The sequence below is a fragment of the Lissotriton helveticus genome, chromosome 6 (assembly GCF_964261635.1).
Source record: "Lissotriton helveticus chromosome 6, aLisHel1.1, whole genome shotgun sequence".
NCBI classification, from domain to species: Eukaryota; Metazoa; Chordata; class Amphibia; order Caudata; family Salamandridae; genus Lissotriton; species Lissotriton helveticus.
The window spans coordinates 906892853-906914499 of NC_136067.1; the positions used below are offsets into that span (position 1 = coordinate 906892853).

At 45.0% G+C, this 21647-nt stretch overlaps 1 protein-coding gene and 1 pseudogene across 1 annotated transcript in view; one reads left to right on the top strand and one right to left on the bottom strand.

Moving 5' to 3' along the window:
• The window catches only part of CCR6 (C-C motif chemokine receptor 6), a 145726-nt gene that overhangs the window by 18604 nt on the left and 105475 nt on the right, over nucleotides 1-21647 (top strand). The gene's annotated exons all lie outside the window — the stretch shown is intronic.
• On the bottom strand, nucleotides 15015-16273 carry LOC144761590 (large ribosomal subunit protein mL41-like; annotated as a pseudogene).

Here is a 21647-nt window from a genome sequence, read left to right on the forward strand (position 1 = left end):
AATGCGAATTTCCCCAGGGAGTATAGAGGGAGAATGCGCCAGAACCCAAAGGAGGTGCGAATGCCTGCCAGTGCTTTGCGGTGGTTGCCATCGTATATGTCCTGTGCGGTGTGATAAAGTCGTACACCTAGATAGCGGGGGGCTTGCACTTTCCAGGTAAGACTGACATCACCCATACGTGTCGTTTGTGTGGGGAGGTCAGCACTAAGGGTATAGATAGAGGAGTTTGTCCAGTTAACTTTGAAGCCTGCCATTGTGCCAAAATCTGCTAGGGTGGCAAGAATGGGTGTAAGGTCCATTGTGTTGTCTCGTACATAGAGTAGTAGATCGTTGGCATATAGGGACACGCTGTGAGTGTCACCTGATAGCGGAATACCCCAATCCCTGCCCTCCCTTCAAAGACGAATTGCTAACGCTCAGTTGCCAGGGCGAAGAGGAGGGGGGATAGTGGGCAGACCTGTTGAGTTCTCCTGGATACCTTGAAGGAGGGTGGGATGTGACTCCGTAGTCAGACCCTGGATGTTGGGTTTGTATATAATCTTGTGTACGCTTGTATGGTTGGGCCAACACCCATGCACCTGAGTACAGCAAAAAGATATGACCAGGATAGAGTATCAAAAGCCTTTTCTAGGTCCAGGATCAGGCACGCGGCATGAGGAAATTGGCCTTGCACCCGATCCTGAACGTGAAACAGTCGGCAAATGTTTTGGGATGTATTTCTGCCCGGGACAAATCCAGATTAGAGTGTATTAATGCTGGGAGGACTGTGGCATAACGGTTGGCTAATATCTTACAAAAGATTTTGTAGGCTGCTGTAAGCAGTGCGATCGGTCAGTAGGACCCCAGGAGTCGTGGGCCACACTCCGGTTTCAGAAAGGAGACTATTAAGGATTCGCCGAGCGATCCTGGGAGCACCCCACCCTCTAGTGCTGCCTTGTACATGTCTGCCAGTCTAGGTGCCAGGTGCGCAAAAAAGGTATGGTAATACTCTACTGGCAGACCATCAAGGCTCGGGGCCCGGGGCCCGGGGCTTTGTTTCCAACCAGGGCTCAAATTGCCTGTGTCACATCTGTGGCCATGATAGCGGCATCGTGAATGGTTCTGTCAGCTGGGGAGATGCGCGGCAGCGTGAGCGTGGCAAGGAATTGCTGTGCTAACATAAGGTCTACTTGTGTGGGGGCCCTGTATACATCCTTGTAGTAGTTGCAAAACACTTGGGTGATATCTGCTTGGAAACGGAATGTCATTCCTGCTGGGGTAATTATTTCGGTTATCGGGGACGTGTCAGTGTTTGCCCATATGGCCATGCCAGTAGCATTCCTGCTATGTCGCCCTCCATTTGTACTCGGGCTCATGTGCCATGAAGTTGTATCACCCGAGGTCAGCCAGAGCAGCTGTGTACGTGCTCTTGGCCTCTCCTACTTGTGTCAGCAGCTCTCTGCCCATATCTGCTGCCTGAGTTAGGGCTGCTAGCTTGCGCTCTTCCTCTTGTACACGTCTGTCTAATAATCTTCATATCCCTGATATTTGCTGTATGCATGCACCTCTGGTGACTTCTTTGAATGCATCCCATTCGAGCATTCTTGTAGTGGAGGTTTTGGAGTTTTCTGTGAAATAGTCGGTAATAGTTTTTTCCTGTTCGTGCCGGAATACTTGATCTTCTAAACATTCGCGTGGCAACCGCCAGGTGGGGATTGGGGGTGGGGGAAGGGGGCGTTGTATTGCAATGCTCATCCTGTGTGCATCGGAAAGGGTCCATCTTATGAAGCATGTGTCCCGAATCCTGGGATCAGTGGTGGGCGAGCATAGAAATCGGTCTAAGCGTCCCCGGAGGTTGTGAGATACGGAGTGTAAGAAGTAGATATTTTCAGTTTAGTGGCAGCTGTGCCAGGCATCAATGGTGTGTCCATGTGTTAAATCACTTTGTTTTTGCAGTGGCTAAGGAGTTTGGGTGTGGTATGTGATGTGTCTAAGGCAAGGTCCATAATGCAATTATAGTCCTCTCCCAATATCCATGGTGTTGCAGTGAATTGGGCCAGTGCATTAGATAGGGTGTCCCAAAATTTCCCTTGCTTGGTATTTGGGGCATAGATACTACCTAGAAGGACTGGACGGCCATCCAAGAGCCCCTCTAATAAGGCATATTGTCCCTCTGGGTCAGCCACTCTGCACGTTTCCTGAAAAGGGACTCCTGGACAGAGCCATATCAATGGCCCCCATGCGTATGCCAAGTATGTAGTTGCACAAAAGGTACCTCACCAACGTTAGCATAATTTGTCTAATTCCCTTGTGGTTAAGTGCGTTTCTTGCAGCACTGCTATCTGGGCTTGTTGCCATACAATGTGTGTATACATTTATGATTGGCTAGAGTTCAAATATGCGTGTCAGCAGTTTGCAGTTTCACTACAGGTGGAGTCATTGAACCTGCTTGAGAGGTGTTTGAGTCGCTGCCCTGCTCTTCTAAGGTGAATATGTTCAGACCTCTCTCGTTCTCTGTGTCCACTGAGGGTGGATGTTATCCGTCGCTGCCTGCAGGGCCTTTCTGCGTTCTGCGTAATTTGCTTTTCTTACAGGGACAATGCCGGCGTTTGCGTTCTTCTGACAGATATGTACATTTTGGAGTTGATGGTAAGAAGTCACGGTGATGTTGCTCTAGCCAGTTGCTGGCATCTGAAGGATTGGTGAAAAACATTGTAGTTCCATTGTGTATTAAATTGAGACGTGCTGTGAATAGTAGTGAGTATTGGACACCGTGTTGGCAACCTTTGATCTCCAGGAATGATAATCGCTGGCGCTTCACGGCTTCTGAGTTGTCGGGGAAGAGCATAACATGTTTATCTTCAATTCTTATGGGCCCCTATTTTGGCCACGCAGACACTGCATCTCTGTCGCGGAAGTGGAGGAGCTTCATGAATAATGGGCAGGGAGATCCCGATACTGGATATTGGGCTGGCACCCTGTGCACTCGTTCCACTGAGAAGTAGGTGGTGAGCTCCGAGCTGGGTGTGAACGAAAGCAGCCAGGTTTCTAATTAGCTGATAGGGCTGTGCCTCCGATTCCTTGAGACAGACCTAAGACGTAAATGTTACTTCTTTGGGAGTTCCCTTCAAGGTCATCTGTTCGCTTGTTCAGAGTCTTCACCCATTCCTGTAGTTCAGTTAGCATTTCCTGCTGCGATTTGGCCAGGGGCTGCAGGGTGGTGAGTGTCTTTTCCCGGTCTGCAACTTTGTCCGCTAGTTTACGGTGATCATCTCATAGGAGGTTGACATCTGTAGCTAGAGCTCCAAATCTGTCTTCCCTGGTGATTCAGGAGTGTTCAATGGCTGTTAATATTTTGTCCAATGTATTGCACATGGAGAGTGTTGATGAAGGTTCTGATTCCTCTTCTTGGGGTTGAGTGGCTGAGGTGTGACTCTGCATTAGGGCAGATCCTTGCACTCCTGCGTTCAATCGCAATTTTCCCATGATTTCGCTTGGGTGGACTTGTCTGGTTCTGCTATGCCGTTGATGTTGCAGCTGTTCAGTGAGGCATACGATCTGGCGCGTTTCTCCCTGGCGGAATTAAGGATGTCTTTTATACACCGCTGTGGGCTCAGGTGATATTTGTTTCCATATACTCCTGGTCTCTAGTAAGGTGTCTGGGCGCATTCACCACGTCCAGGAGTGCTTCTTCACAACTGGGCTAGAGGCCACATGCACAGATTTTCTCCCCTGGGCGTAGGTTCCCACCCTGTCATCGCTGATCCGCCTCTTTTCTTTGGTGTCCTTTGCTGCCTGCTATAAGTTGTGGCTTGGCTTCGTTATGGCGGTGGTTATCCTGATGCCGCTCTGCTTCAGATTACTGGAAATACTATGAGTTTCTGCTCTATAAATGCTGGCGTTTGTTTTGCTCTGTTCTGCTGGTATGGTGCTCAGTTCAACTTTTGCCGGGCAGCCGGGGGTGAGCTATCTGGTGGTCAGTGCCACCTGTTGATGTCGTCCTGGTGCGGGGGGAGGTTGGGGAGTAGAGTTCCCAGGTAATGGTGGCTTGCTAAGAGCTGGTGATGGCTAGGTGCTAGGTGATCAGCTGGGCGGTGGCGCCATCCGTGCCAGGTCGCCCCTGCCCTATATGGGTGTCGAGATTGTGGTACACTGCTCACCCGGGGCCTTCTACTGTGCTTTGCCCTGGTTCGTGAGTGTGTCCTGTCCTTCGCTCTCTGCTCCGTGGCTTGGAGTGCCTCCCCTGCGATCGGCGGCACTCACTGGTGTTGCCATGGCTGGTGGGTCTTCTCCCTCAGCTGGCACTTGTTCCTGCTGCTGAGGTTGCGGTTCCCACACCAGCAGGCTGGTTGTAAAGTAGCTGGGCTGCTGTTTGTGGTTGCTAGCGCTGTTGGTTGCCTTTCGTCCATGGTCTGTCCTTCCCCAGGTAGCACGCCCTGTAGGGCAACGTTATGTCGACATTATGGTGGCCACCGGTCAGGCGTCCAGTGGCCCTCCTCACCTGCAAAGATCTCCACCGTCTATCAGAGCCCGCACTGGATCGGTTCCTCCAGGGTCCAGCTCTCCACTGCGAGTGTCCGCCGCTTACTCCGGTTCCACTCATCGTGGGACCACCAGGCACTGCTTAGGGCTCCCACCAAAAAGGATTACCGACAATGAGCCGGCCAGGTTGCGAAGCTGTCCGCGAACACGTCCACCATCTTGGCTGACTTGGCCATGCCCCCGTCCCCCACCCTTCAAGTTGACATCCACCAATATTTATCATCCATTACTCCACCTTCTCATCTTAATATATATTTTTCAGTCTTGGAGGATGATATTCGACCTCAGGATATTTCTAATGCTGTACGTACTATTAAACATGGTAAAGCACAAGGTCCTGATGGCTTTACTATTGAATTTTATTCTCATTTCTTTAAACTTCTTATCCCCAAACTGCATCAACTATTTCTCTTTTGCATATCTTCCCAAAAATCTAGTGGTTCTTTTCAGGATGCTTTAATATGTCTTCTTCTCAAGGATAATAAGGATCATACATTTTGAAAAAACTATAGACCCATCTCTTTAATTACTGTTGACTATAAAATATTTGTGAAAAATGTATTTAGCTCTTCGTTTAGAATCCTTCTTACCTTATTTGAGTGGGCAGGAACAATGTGGTTTTATTAAAGGTGGACATATTTCAGATAATACTCGACTGTTCTTTAACTCCTTAACTGCAGCGGGAATTCCACTGCGGTGCGGGAGTTTAATTGAGAGGGCATGGCCGCTTTGGCCAACGGATGTGCACAGCACTACCGAGTAGTGCTCACGACGGCAGTTGGAAGACGCCCCCGCAAGGGCTTAATGTCCTCAGCAAATCCAAATCTTATAAACTCTCTTTAGCATCTATCTCTTTAGACGCTGAAAAGGTGCTTGATCATGTTAGCTGGCCTTTTATCTTCTCTTCTCGTCTCTGTCCTGGTTTGGTTTTAGTTCTACTTTTATTAATTATGTCTATTTGTTGTGTTCCTCTCCTACATCCTTTATTTTAGTTAACAGTCTCCTCTTTTCATCGTTTTCTTGATATCACAGAGTTTCTCCTCTTCTGTTTCTTCTTGCCCTCGAACCCTTTTTGATAAAAATGTGTCTAACCCACCCAGATCACTGGCTTTCAATATGGTGATAATCATTTAAAAGATGTCAGTTTATGCTGATGGCATTTAACTTTTTATCTCACATCCACAAACTTTGTTGCCTGCCTTTCAATTAGAGGTTAATTTGTTTGCCTCTGTGTCAGGGTATAAATCAAATAGTGACAAATGTGAAATTCTTCCGTTAAATAAATTATGTTTTCATGTAGATTTTTCATTTTCTAATTTTAGTTGGAATTTGGATAAAATCAAATATCTTGGCCTATGGTTTAAATATTCTATCAAAGAAACTGTGTTACTTAAGTGTAAAGACTTACAAGCGACACTGAAATCTCTTACATCCAGATGGAATCCTTTATTTTTATTTTGGTGGGGCTGCCTAGATACACAGATGATGCTAGTCCCTATAATACTTTTTATCTATCTAATATTCCTTTAAATATTCCTAACTCTCAATATCAGATCATTTAATCTATTTTATCTAAATTCTTAAGGAATAAAAAAAAATCTTGTATGTCTCATCATAAACTCAAAAGACCTAAACCTTTGGGTGGGGAGTTAACTTTCCGGACTTTAATTCCTCCCTTACAGCATTTTCCCTCAAACAACCTTCTTCGTTATTACAAGAGGGAGATGCATTCAACTGACCCTTATGGACTAAGTTTGAAAAATCCTTTATTCAACCATTTTCTTATAAAGAATTTGTATCTCTATCACATAGACCTTTGTCGTTATCCCTTCTTATTTTTACTAATACATGTAAAATTCTCCAACCCATTTTTATTCTTTATCGAAATGCTAAGAATCAATTTATGCAGTCCTCAATTTGGTAGGACAAATATCTTAAAATGAATAACAAAACAATATTTTAGAAGGAACCGCATGCTAAAGGACTTTGTTGGACTTATCAACTCTTTCATGATGATCTCTCTAAAGCTTTTGTAATTGCTCAAACATGTTTTTCCTTACCCTGCTCTTATGAATCCAAGTATATATATTTAACTTAGTTGATTCAATCAACTTTTAATCAACTTTTACATATTCCTCTTCCTACTTCTTCTCATTCTATTTTACTTTCGGTTTTAGCTACTTCTTCTGCTTTTCACATATATAAACATTTAACATTTCAGACACTCAAAATAAAATAGAGGTGGAGCGGAGCTTTCTTGGGAGTCTGATTTCCAAACTTCCTTTTTTATTCCTGTTTGGAATAAGATTTGTACTAAAACAAGGAAATCTTCTAGTGCAGCTAATACTATTCAAACGTTATTTTTCATTTACAATAGGCCTATGTATATTCCTTACATAAAATGAACCCTACTCTTTCTACTTCTTGTTGATCATCTAATGCAAACTCAGCAGATCTCAACCATATGCTATTTGAATGTCCTCATATTTATAAAGTTTGGATACAAGTTTGACTGCAGATCGATTACATTTTTCGCACACAAATCCCCTTTACTTTTGCTAATATCTTTCTAGGTAGTGTTTCTGAAGATTGTCTTTCTCACTCTAGTAATTTCCACATAATAGATTTACTTCTCTCAGTTGTTTTTCAACAGATACTAGGGCTTGGAAGGATTGCACTAATGTGTCTTACCAAGCCTGGTGGTATGGTATCTGTTATAATCACAGATTGTACAGGGCTTTTGTTTCTCCACTTTCTCTTGTTACCAAGCGAGATTCTCTATGGTTACCCATAACTAATTTTTTAGATAGGTCTGCAAATAAAAAAGGTTTTCATAATCCCTGAATTGAATAAGTACCTTAACCCAGATGAATACTTTTTGTTTTCTATTTATTGTAATGATTAATAATTTTTTATTTTTCCTACTCTCTGCTTTAGAATAATCAGTATACAATGGTTATGTTTATCATAGATTGCTACGATTGTTGTTTTTGATTTTCTTTATCACATTTAAATCCTTCTTATATTGCTTATCTAGTGTGTGAATATTTTTGCACAGATGACTTTTCTCTTGTATTTTATTTTTCAAGTTGTGCTTTTCTATTTCTAAATAAAATCTTTCCTTCAAACTAAAAAAAAAGAATGAAGGGAGGGTCTCTGTGAATGGCAGAGGATCAAATATATTGCAGGTGTAAATAGTTTTGGATGTGTCTGGCACACTTGGCGTCAATTGATTCTAGAAAGGCAAGCAATATGTGGAGATTTGACCACTGAAATGATTGGACAGAGTGCACAACATTGCAGCCCTTAAGCATGTTCCGGCAATGGTGGCAGTGTCTCTACAGGGGAGGATCTCACAAACAGAAGGGTATTGATTCATGTGGACAACTAACCTGTAGCATTCCTTGTCAATAGTCAGACAACAACGAACGTCTGAGTTTTCTGGGGGAGTTGCTGTGAACATCAAGCCCATGGCATAATCAGTGATTCATTTGTAAAAGAATGAGTCCCAGTGACAAAAGCTCTTGCCAGAAGTGAGAGGCTAGTGTTGTTAAATGTCCACGCTCTGAATACCTTGGCTATATAGTCTTGAATCCATCTCTTTATTTCACTACCCAACACTCCTTGCCTCGTTATTTCACTCGTTCAGGTTCTTGGTTTCTTCCTTTGTGAAGTTGTTCTTCCTTTCTCTTCTTTAGTCTTTCCACATTGTGTTTTTTTCCTTACTCTTGATCTTGGCAAATGTCTTATGAGAAAAAATAAATATTGACCCCACTAGCAACCACCTGTTGTTATCTTGTAATCCTTGCCATACCCGTTTAGGGGGGGTTGCAATCATTCTTTTCCTTGTGCTAGTCCCCATTGAAAGGGTACAATTTGTAATGTGTTATTTGGCCTTAATTATTTAATTTAACCAGGTGCATTAAATAGCCAGGCACCATCTCGGGTATTCATCAATCAATCAATCAATCAGAGAATATATAAAGCGCACTACACACCCGCGAGGGTCTCAAGGCGCTGGGGGGGAGGGTGGCTGCAGCTAGTGTTCGAAGAGCCAGGTCTTGAGTAGTCTCCTGAAGGTCTGTGGGTCTTCTGTCTGATGTAGGAGGAGGGGGAGGCAGTTCCATGTCTTGGCAGCGCGGTGGGAGAAGGACCTGCCCCGGGAAGTGGCTCTGTGGATGTGTGGGACGGCGGCCAGTGAGAGGTCGGCGGAACAATAAAGGTTTAGTTAGAAGCTGAAGAGATCCACAGGACAGAGAAGTGGCCTGGTGGCTAGATTTGCCAACTTATTAGGGTCCAATCCCAATTTTGACAAATGACTTAACATTATGTGACTCTGGGCAAATCACTTAATCTCCCTGTGTCTAAACTGTGAAATGCAATGTGTGAATTGTATTTGTGTAATTCCAATTTGATGTACACAATTTTGTAGATCATCTCCCATTCCACAAATTAATGTACTGCACGTTGTTGCTTCCTAGCTAGCTTTTTGCTATATACATACCAATGCATCTATACATGGAGTTGAAGGGAAAGAGGTGGTCTCCCTGAACATTAGTAGGAGGAGGGAGAGGTTTGGGGTGGACATAAAAAAAAAAAAGAATTCTTAAAGGTCTGTATGTTGGCCATATGGCTGTGAAACAGTTACACAGAGTTCTGAGGTCTGAAAAGGTTTTCTCCTTAAGTTAATTTCCTAATACCTCAATGCGACCTTGGGAGAAATGGACTGTTGGTTGATTGGGGTGTCAGCCTGGTCAAGCAACAGCCACAGTCCCTTACAGAGTAAACCACAAAAAGTCGCAAAATTAAAGTATTTATTCAGCTTACAAACAGTTGTAAAGTAAAAACACAACACAAGAAAAATCCCACACTAATTGTGCAAAATAGAGTAAATTGTAATGAATTATTCAACACCAAACCAACAAAAATCCAATCAGCAGAACCGGAGTTATGAATTTTTAAAGATTTTATTGAAAATAACGCCAAAAAGTACACCGGTCAAAGTAAAAGGTTCAGGCTGAACACGATGGAGCGCAGGGCAGCTACAGTCACCAGATTATTTCTGCTGAAAGTTTACCTTCTCAAATCAATGCCAAGAGTTCTGTTCGCGAGGGAGATGGGGGGGGGGGGGTGGAGAGCGTCGCAGGAGGGTACTGGAGTAGCGCAAAGAGCAGGTTAGGCGTCATGGTAGGGCATTGCTGGAGCTTTGCTTTGGTTTGGTGGCCCCGGTAAATGGTCACTGCTGTAGCATGATGAGGCAGCTGTCGGAGCTTCACGTTGAATGGTGACAAGGTCTTCGAGAAGAGCCCAGCAACTATAATAGAGCTCTCTGAGGCCACACAAAGGGCCACACAAATGATCCAGGACCTGAGGGGCACCACTTCAGGGTTAGGAACTCACTTCAGCTGGGTCCAGATGCTGATGCAGGATGTTGGGTAGCCTTTTCGGGTTCAAGTTCAAGTTGCAGGTCCAGTTCTCCTCTCTCATGCAAGAATAAAGCAAGGCAGCAGTCCAGCAGCACAGAAGTACACACAGTTATGTGACCAAAGACATGCTACAGGCACCAAAGGGCTAAGGGTAGAGAAATGCCAACTTTCTAAAACTAAAAACAACAAAGTGATGGGTGGAATGCTTGAATTAATCTCAGCAACTGGCAGTCACTCAGGCTGCATCCCAATTCATTGTTTTTTCCTACCATTCCACCTCAGTTTGTACCCAGTCATATGCAAATCTGTTTTTACCCTACTCCTCATGGAAACAGTCCAGCCTGAACTGCCAAGCCGGATCTGCCCTGTACTGGGAACACAAGTATCCTAGGACCAGTTTTGCCCTAGGTAGGGCTCTTTAGCCAGGTATGGCTTCATTCCAGTGGCACAGTGAGCCCGAGACCCACGTGCGAAAACAACAAGGTTATGGATGGAATGCTTGACTTAATCTCACTCACTGACAATTGCTCTGGCCGCATCCCAATCCATAATTTTTCGCTCACCACGCCACCTCAGTTTGGACCCAGCCATAAGCAAATCAGTGTTGACCCTGTTGCACATGGGAACAGTCCAGCCCGAATTGCCAGACCGGATCATCCCTGAACCGGAACACAAGCAACCTAGAAGTGGTTGTGCCCTAGTCAGGGTTCTTCAGCCAGGTATAGCTTGGTTCCAGTGGTATAGTGAGCCCGGGACCCACGTCTGGGCATACTCGGTGCACCTAGGGCGGCAAATGCAAAAACAACAATGTTTCCAAAAGTGGCATTTTCTAAATTGCAATTAAAAAACCTGACTTTACCATTAAATAGCGTGTTCATTACAAATCCCAGGACACAGAGCATGAAATAGCTAACTTCTGCCAAATGGAAATTACAGCTTATTAAATGTAATAAGGAAACCCAATGTTATCCTATGGGAGGGTTAGGCCTCACAGTAGTGAAAAACTAATTTAGGAGGACAAGTACATGTCCAACCTTTGAATTATACAGAACCCTGACATATGGACTACCTAGGTCCTACCTTAGGAGATAACATATATGTAATAAAAGGGGACTTTAAGGCTTGGCAAGAGGGCTTTAGTGCCAAGTACATGGCAGTTTAAAACTGCATTCAGGCTGCAGTGGGAGACCTGGATCATGTTGCTACTTGAGTGGGTGGCACAATAAGTGCTGCAGGCCCACTGGGAGCATTTAATGTACAGGCAATGGGTGTATGCTATACCACTCTACAATGGCCTTATGGGTAAATTAAACATGCCACTTGGGTATAAGGCAACATAACTGTGTTGTAGGGGAGCACAAGCACTTTAGCACTGGTTAGCAGTGGTAAAGTGCACAGAGTCCTAAGGCCAACAAAAACAAATTCAGAAAAAAGTGAACGATAAAAGGCAAAACATTTGGTGGTGACCTCTTCTTGGCTGGCAAAGCATATAACAGGATTCTAAAGCTGACTATTTTTCATATACATAATCTTCCTTGCTAGATAGGTGAGGGTGTAGATATTAGTTTCTTGATACAATACTAGCATGTACCAAATGGCTTCAGACACTGAGTATTGTGTTCTATAGTCCTTTCCAGCATATAGACTTTATATGTCTCTCACACAGTAGAATTGGAGACATGATGAAATAACAAAATTGGAAATAATTCATTTTTTTAAGCATATTCAAGTATAAAAAATAATATTTTAATACATTATACAATAGCAAAGTAATTAATGTAGAGTTATGCTTGGAGACACAACCAAAGTTCTGTCTTTCAGTTTCTTTTATTAGTGGTGCGAAGCAGTAGAATAGACAAAGCTTGTGCCTCCTACATCGGTGAGTGGATACAGATGAAGAAAAAAGTGACAGAAACCCAACTATGGAAACATCACTCACAACACACTTCACCACATAAGATCCCTCTCTGAGGCTATGTTGCCTACAATGCCAAAATTCCACCCAAGTGGTCCCTGTGGCATGGCTTATGCAGAAATAATGGACTTAAAAGCTTGGGTATGTCCTGTTGTGCATTATTCATATGTAGACATGACAAGAAAGGTATATGTCCTGACAACATTGCCTTTGATTCACATGGGTTTACTGCCACCTCTCAGTGTGCCTGTTGTTAGGCTTTTGTTAGGGGTCAATATTACCAAGCATACTGGGAACTTGGTGTGTTGGAAAGTTGGGCTCACTAAGCTTCTATGACTACATAGACACAAGGGTGAGCAGTCAAGGCCTAACTCAAGGAAGGTGGTATAGAACAGTAGTTCTTAACCTTTTGACTTCTGTGGATCCCGACTTAATCATAATTGGAACTCAGGGACCCATACAGAATCATTATTGGAATCCAAGGACCCACTCTGAGTCATTACTGGAAGCTGGAGACCCCTGCCTAAGCAATTTAGATGATTTTGACGATTTGAACAACAAAAAAATACACAACAAATACAGACACAGGCATTCAACAAATACAGAATGGCATTCAAACAAATACACAAATGAGGGAACATTTTATTTAATTTGCAAACAAATATTAAAAAAACACAATTTGAATGATAATAGAACATTTGGAGCGTTTCTAAATTCAATTTAGGCCACCCATTGTCTATACTATAGTCTGTTTGTAGCACTTGCAGTCCTCCCACGAACCAACTTGAGGCTATAATTTAGGTTTTAGCCTCCAATTTAAAATTTCTTCACATTTACAGAATGCTTTAAAATGTTATATTGTATTTTTTTGCATCTATTTGCTTTATCAATCTGTTAATAGCATTTAATTTTCTAGGCAGTCACGGACCCCTTGAGTAGGCTTGGAGGTTCTTCATGGGTCACCTGACCACAGGCCAAGAACCACTGGTGTAGAAGAGCAATTCCATGGACAGTACAACACACTTATTTCAAAAAACATGTAATTGTTCTAGCAAACTTGAAATTGCACAACACTTTATTTAACAACTAAAGGACATGTAAATAGTTTTACATTAATAATGGGTACGTTAAATCATGGAACATACACAAGACACTACACAATACACAATGAAATTATTATATGAATATATCATTATAGTAGTAGAACCAGGAATCCTGGCTATGGCCAAATAATGTTCACAATCACTACATGATAATGAAAATTGGCACAAAATCTAAGTGTTGATCATTATTCAAAAACAATACAATAATCACATTGAATAGCTGATAAGTACACTGCACAGTAGTGGATTTGGAATCCTTCTGCGAAAATGGAGTTAATTTGTTTCTAGTTCGTAACGACTACTGTTCGCCACCCTAGTGTTCCTATGTGCCCAATACAGTAAAGAACAAAGCAACAAATATGGAAAGAGTTGATAGTTTACCCGTCAACCTACAAAGGAAAGACACACTGTCTTGAAGTTCATATAGTCAGTTTACAGGCTTCAGGAAATAAGACTATCTCCTTGATTTATTGCTAGTGTTGCGGATCTTCCAAAATAAGTTGCACCCACTATGGAGACTCCAGGTCAGTGGCTTCAGACTTAGGTGAGACCCAGCCTCAAAGGTCCGATGTCAGACTACTCTCTGACCCACAGAAATGAATGCCAATTGCAAGGCAGAAAGGCTTTTCAATGGCCATATAGGCCTTTTACAATCTGCTTAGCTGGCAATACCAGCACATGCTGGACTACTTCAACATGAAGTGTCATTGAAGAACAAAGAAAATAAGAAAAGCCTGGAGCAAAGAGGCTATATGCTCACCAGACAGATGTGTCATTCAGCTCACCTCAACTTGTAACAGGTTATTGGGGTATCCCGTCCTGTTCTGTCTCTAGTGCAAGGTCGAGAAAGCTTCAAAGAGTTGTGTGAATGTTTTGGAACTCCTTGCATTTCACATGACTTCCACCTAGGAAAGGCATCAGGGCAGCCCAGAAGAGCTTCAACTGGATCTTTAAACCTACTAAAAGCCTAAAAGAAATTGGCACCATTTAGCTCCACATTCTGGATGTGCCAAAGGCATCTTGGTCTTCTCAGACCAAGGTCCAAATTATGCAGCAAGCTGGGGGAATGTTCCAGCTATGTCAAAGATGAAGCAGCTGGGCAAGTCCCACTGCCAATTAGAATACGGGCCTTGTCCTGATTCAAGGGCTCCAGCCAATATGTCTGTGAGGCAGGTTTTCTCCTTAGACCGGAGTCTGGGAAAGTCCTCTCCACAAAATGCAAAGCAATAGTCAATATCTATGTGCAGATAAACAGGTAAATCTTGCAAGGGGCTGCTCTAGAAGTAAAGCTTGTGTATTCCATCCAGACAGCTCTGGAAACAAAGAACAACAGAAGCGGAAGTATGGAAAATGGGGTAAGGTAACCCGAAGGACAGGTGCAATGGTGAGGTATGCACACATTCTGAAGATCACAATTACCATGGCAAAGGTTATGCTCATAAAGCATGCCAACTCATAACATATTTTTGTGATAGAGGTAACAGGCCTCCACATGTGATGGTAGAAACCAATCAAAAGCAGACCATGTAATATTGTGGTCAAGATCACCAGACTCTCATGTGGAAATGAAAATTCAGTTTTATAATGTCTCAGATGGTGTAATACAACATAGCTGTATTCAAGACTGGTGCCGAAATGATCATTTACTAGGTGAACATCAAAACAGTCATTAAATATTTGAGGACAACAGATGATAAGGGTGAGAATGCATCTTTTATTTTGGAAGTTTTAAAAACAGCATTACCATTCATGGGCTAGAAGTGCTGTTTTTAGATGGTTGTCTCATCTCTTCAACTAACACTGGGAGAGCAGTGCAAATTCCAGATGGAGCCTACCGAGATCTTAATATTAATTAATTGGAAGAAGTCTTGGAAATATTGTATATGTATTTGGTTTATCTTATTGTTACATAAAGTTAAATTGCAATTTGTTTTTTTAAATGGCAACAAGAAACTAGGGCGCACCATCCTTAATTCTCATATGCAATCAATATTTCAAATTAATTTAAAGACATTCACATATATGAAAGATGATGTTTTGGAAATATCTTTACTGTGCATAATTCTTTGGATAGAGCTGAAAGAGTGTGTCTTCTTGCATGGGTTCAAAGCCATACTTCTCCAAGTTTTTCATATCAAATGTTCTATCTTTTCCATCCTTTTCAATCTGTGAAGTGACGGTCTCCATAAAAAGTTAGTTGGTAGTTAGAGGCTCCTCTGTACCACGGGAAGCCTTGTATTAAACATGGGGTTTCAGTTTCAATCCAGTGAGATCAGGAACCACAAATTCTGGGACCATTTCCTTGATTTTCATAAATGTGTTGCTGACAGTGGGAACTCCTGTAATCCTGGCTCCTCTCTCTTTTTTTAAAGTTCTAGGCCCCCGCTTGCTCATCATTTCCGACATTCTGGGGCCGATTCCGATTCGGGAAAAACCACTCCGAATAGCCGTACTGAGCGTTTTTCCCGTATGAATCGTACCCTGCAGCCTCCCCCGTACGTACGATGAAGTACGATTCGTACCAGGAGCAGGACTCCGTACGATTCGTACAAAGACCGTACGACTCTAATCTCCGTACGATTCTCCCTCGGAACCCGCTGTACGCGATATCTGAACGGTTCGAAGCAGGTTTTCCCGACCCAGCAAGTACGATTCGTGTAGGATACGCACCGTACAACGCTTTTTTTACAGGAGCCCAAAACGTCCGGAGAAGCAGAGTATGCCTCGAAACAGGTACGGAACGGTCCCCCGGGTACAGTGCGTACACCCCATGTCTGCAGGGGTACGGTTCGTACCTCTGCAATCATGGGGTGTACGCACTGTACCCCATGATCGCAGGGTGTACGGTGCGTACACCCTGTGATCATGGGGTACAGTGCGTACACCCCATGATCGCAGGGGTACGCACCGTACCCCTGTGATCATGGGGTGTACGCACCATACGGTGTGTATGTGATTGTGTGGTTGTCCGTACGAATCGCCCTTACCTGACGTGGACCGTACGAATCGCGTCCTCATACCCCGGTCCGGATCGTACTCGTCGGGTCGTACTTCATGTTTCCGAATCGTACGGTTCACTGTGAGGGTCCGTGTCGTACGGTTTCAGCCTTGCAATTTGTACGGTTCGCGACGATTCGGACGGATTGACGAGATACGGATCGTACTACGCGATTCGGATGGACCTGTATGATTCGTACGGAGAGGGCTCCGGATACGAATCGGACGGACGATTTTTTTCCCGAATCGGAATCGGCCCCTCTGTTTGCACCACGCACCAAACCTTGCACCAGATTAGTTAGCAACCCCATCGCAAGTACCTCGGCCTTTCTTAGGGCTCCAAAGTGCTTCAAAAACGTGAAGGCTTCTCTATTGCGTGAGTATGACAAGCCAGGCAGCAGTGCCAGAGACAGGGCAATGTGAAAGTGCTCATTCGGTTGGTATCAGAACATCAACTGCTAAATATCGTACTACAAGAATATTGTAGCAAAAATATCATCAACCAGAATTTTGTGGATGTATATATATATTGGTATGCATGGATATACTATTATAAACTCCACATATATGTACCCTGATAGTGTACATATCTTTAAGCTATGTAGATATGGAGATAACAATAATACATTTATACTTACCTATGCATACTTCGCGCTACAATATTCTTCTGGTTGTTAACATGTTGCTATGCATTCCTGAAGCAGATATTTTTATTTTTTTAAAAGGCCTTTATTGTACACTTCAAACTTATCACAGCTGATGGCCTACAACCCCACGGGCCGGTCGCGTTCTTTTCGTCATATGAGCAGTGTCGCCTGAATTAACACAGCCATTTAGCCGACAACCCGGGGGTCCGGCGGAGTGCGCAATTAGAGTGTACATAGTTCAAGCAGACCTCGTGTCGGAGAATCTCAAGGCCCATGAGTTTTCATTTTTGTTGTGTTTTCCATACATTCTTTAAACCCGTAAACCAACATATACGTTAACATATTGCACGACAATGATTCCACAAAATATATAATCACATCATAATCCGAGACCACAACTCACAATTATTGACATTAGTGTGGAGTTTCCCCGTAAGTTAAAAGTTAGGCAGTAGGGCAGCACGTTCAGTCTCCGTCCCCTTTTCAATCTTCTTCAGAGCTGGCATCGTCATCCTCCGGTAATGAATCGCACAGGTCTCCCCTATATTTATTCCAGGGCGACCAAATCTTATTCCATTTACGCGGGCAAGCTCTATTGACATATACTGCCCGTTCTGTAAACATTATCATGTCCATGTTCCTTCCCCATTGCGCCAACGTAGGTAGGTCAGGTGCGCCCCATTTTTGTACTATATCCCGTTTCGCCACCATCATTGCCAATGTACCCCAAAGCTGACCATATCTAGTTAGGTCATTTGAATTCCAAATGTTCAGTAGACATTTACGCGGTTCAGGGGTCAGTGATACTTGCAATGTTTGTGACATTGTGCGCATCACCTGTCGCCAGAAGGGGGCGATCAGGGGGCAGTCCCAGAGGGTGTGGAATAACGTACCCTCCTCCCCACAGCCTCGAAGACAGTAGGGATGCGGAGCTCTCTGTAATTTATGAAGTGTGGTTCTTGTGTAGTATATACGGTGTAGAATTTTCAATTGCACCAGTCTAAGCTTTGCTGAAATGCCCACCTCCCGCTGCGACGCCAGCGCCTCGTTCCAAGCAGTCTCATCCATGTCTCCTATGTCTTCCACCCATTTTTCGCGCAGTTTCAGTTTAGGATCTGGCTGATTGTTCAACAATTTTTTGTAGGTAAGAGAAGTGGCACTACACTGCATGTAGTCCGTGAGTAGCCTATCCTCCAGCGGTGAGGAGTCTGGGACTTCAGTGTCGGGGGGTATCGCTTGCAGCAGTGCATGTCGTATCTGTACATATCTATAGGTTTCGTTGTGTCCTAATTCGTATTGGAGCCGAAGGCTTGAGAACGGCAGTACAGTTCCCTTGTCCCACGGGTCTCCCACCGTAGATATGCCTATGGTGTCCCACTGCATGAATCCCTTACAACTTCTCAGTTGTCCTAGTGCCTTAGTGTCCCATAGCGGGGTAAGCTTGGTGATCACACCCTTCCACCCCAGTTTGGCCTGTGCTGTGTGCCACAACAGTGCCGTGTGTTTCGAGGGACCTAGCAGTCGCGCCGCCTGACCCCTATTGTAGAGTACTGAAAGCATACTGTCCGTGCCTAGTTGTGTCCTGTCTGCTCTATACGCGGGGTCATCTCGGGGCGCGTGTATCCAGTAGTTGATAATTTTAAGTTGGGCAGCCCAGTAGTATAATTGCAGGTTTGGCAACACAATCCCTCCCTCGAACCAACTTTTATTCAGTTTGACATGGGCAATACGCGCTGGATTGTTGTTCCATAATAGGTTGGACACCAGCGTTGTGACCTGTCGAAAATATCTCGGCGGGACCGGATAGGGTGAATTTTCTAAGGCATAAAGGAATCTCGGGAGAGCCATCATTTTATAAAGCGCTGCTCACCCGAGGAGTGTCAACGGCAACAAGGCCCAATGTTTGATGTCCGTACGGAGTCGGGACAGGGGGGGGACAAGGTTTTTAGTAAAAAAGCCCGACTGGTTGTTTGTTACGTGAACACCCAGATATTTAAATGAGGATGTAGTCATCTGCAGCTGACAGTCCACGCCGAGTTGGGGTGGGGGTCCGTTTAGGACATAGAGGACCGACTTTGACCAATTAAGAGTGTACCCCGATGTCGTCCCGTAGTCATCGCACAGTGTTAGCAGGGCTGGTACACTTCTGTCCGGGTCTGTCAAGTATACCAACATGTCGTCAGCATATAGGGACACTCGGTCCTCCCATCCTTCTTTCCAACCAATGCCCTTTAGCAACGGAGGGGTTCGAAGCAATGCCGCCAGAGGTTCCAAGACCATGGCAAACAGTAGGGGTGACAGGGGGCAACCCTGTCGCGTCCCTCTCGTCGGTTGGAATGAACGGCTGCCACATGTGCCACTGGGTTTGTATATAACAGCCGCACCCAAGCAATGAAATTGGGGCCAAAACCCATACGTGTCAGGACTGCAAAGAGGTGACCCAATTCCACCATGTCGAACGCCATTTTGGCGTCTAAGGAAAGGATCACCGCTGGTTCAGTTAAGGACGAGGCCCGTGCTATCACACTATGCACCCGCCTGAGATTGAGTGTCGTACTCCTGTGTGGCATGAGGCCAGACTGATCGGGGTGTATCAGCAATAGGAGGTGAGCCATCAATCTTGTGGCCAATAACTTCGCAAGGATTTTAACTTCGGCATTAAGGAGAGAGATTGGACGATATGATGTGCAGGCTGATGATGGCTTACCAGGTTTCGGGATCGCCACTATTGTGGCCGTTCACTGATCTAGTGGGAGTTCCATCTTCTCCCGACTCTCCGTGTACATGGCCAACAAAGGCCGGCTGAGTGTATCTGACATCAGTTTGTACCATTCTATCGGGATCCCTTTCGGGTCTACCGCTTTCCCTGATTGTATGGCCTGGATCGCGAGCTGAATTTCATCAACGGAGAGGTCGGCCTCTAGGTCTTGGACCGCGTCTTGTGAGAGAGTTTGTAGTTCTATGTGGGTCAGAGAGTCTAAGGCTACATTTTTGGAGATTTTCCGATCTGGGGTATATACCCTTTGGAATTGATCCGCTAGAGTGTTGACAATCTCTTCTGGGTGTGTCTGCAGATGGCCTATATTAGAGTGTAGCTGTGGAATGCCTCTATGACTCCCTCCCTTCTTTTCTAACCATGCCAGCATCTTTCCGGCTTTGTCTCCTACCTCGTAAATTTTATGGGCAGTAGCTGACATGTTGTTTAGTGCCTGTAGTCTGAGATGTTGCTTGTGTCTCTGTTGGCAGAGCTGTAAAGTGTGGGCTGTGTCTATTGTGGGATCTACTGCATGGGCCTCATTGGCGACCTGCACTGACCGCTCCAGCTCCAAGAGTTCCTGTGTCTGTGTTTTCTTGTGTCCCGCAATGGAGGCTATAGCCTGGCCACGGAGGACTGTCTTGTACGCCTCCCATAGGGTCGACGGGGAGCGTACGGATGCTGCGTTTTCGACAAAGTAGAACTTGGTCGCTGTCTTTAGGGCCTTCCTGATGCCCGGAATTTTTAGAAAGTTAGGATATATGGGGTATATCCTCCTACGAGTTTTTGCCCGGCTGTGTAATGTCAAGACTACAGGAGAATGATCTGATATGCCCCTGGGTTGTATGTCTATGGTGTCTATGCCCTGTATACTATCTCCCAGTCCTAAGAGGTAGTCTATGCGAGAAAGGCTGTTGTGTACTGTTGAGTGATAGGTGTATTGCTTCGTGGTTGGGTGCCTGTGTCACCAGATATCTATCAGGCCCATGGCCTCTAGGAAGCCATGGAAGCCAGTGGGGTTGGGTGTATGTGTCCTCACCGGGAATTTATCTAGCGGTGGATCCACCACTGCATTGAAATCACCCCCTTTGAAAGTATCTCCCACCGGGAGGTTCAGTAAAAATTCTCCCAATGCTGGTAGCGCCACTGCTTGGAGCGCCGGCGGAATATAAACTGAGACAATGTTTAGTGGGCGGCCTTCCCATTGACCATGTATTGATGCGAATCTACCCTGATCGTCTACTTTGTGATGTAGTAAAATGAAGGGGGAGGTTTTCTTCAACAGTATACCCGTCCCCCTGGACCCAGAGGAAAACTCTGAATGTGCAACCATCTTATAGCCCCTGCGGTCTAGTGCCCGACTTGCTCCTCCTGTGAGGTGGGTCTCCTGCAGCAAAACCAAGTGTGGGCTCTGGCGCTTAAGCGCCTGTATCACCAGTCCTCTCTTGATTTTGTCTCCCAGACCCTGCACATTCCAGGTCATAATCTTTAGAGGCGGGACCGCTGTGTGCTGCAGTGTGCCGCTATATGTCGTATCTTGTGAGTGTTGTGACATTGTGAGGTAGTGTAGTGGGGAACCTCAGCGAAGTCCCCGAGGCTACTGTGAACCACACGGTCCTGCGCGAGGTATGTGTGGTCTCTTCATCGTGTCGTGTTGTTACGTGCAAAACTTGAACAAAAATTAACAATGTTTCTTTCCCCTCCCCTGTCCCCGCCCCCCTGCTGCACGGACATAGAACCGTCCATCTCCCCAACTTAGCAGCCTCTCCCTTCCCTGCTACACGGACATAAAACCGCCCGCCTCCCCAACTTAGCAGAGTGCATATCCCTGTCCCAACCCATTGTACTTGCTTGTGGGGTAAGTAGTTCCTTGGTGTTAGCGACCCCATCTGCCCTCTTCCGCTGCATCCTGATTGGAGTCCAAGGGCAACACGTCCACCATGTTAGACTTCTGTTGCCAGTGCCATATCAATCATGTCTGTGGAGAGCACACCTACTGTTCATCTTCCCCAAGATCTGTTTCTGAGACATTGTCCTGATAAGGTCCAGTGGATGTTTGCGAGTTCGCCCGGCTCTCCGTCCGTTGGTTTCGTTGACCTCTGCCCGTGCGTCGAGGTGCTTCCACTCGCTGCCATCCATCTAGCCACTCTCGCGCAGCCTCAGGTGTGTCGAAGAACCACGCTTTGTGATTATCCACCACTTGCAGTTTTGCCGGGAAGAGCATAGAGTAGGGCAGCTCCCTTGCCCGCAGTGCCTTTTTGACGTCTAAGACGGTTTTTTGAC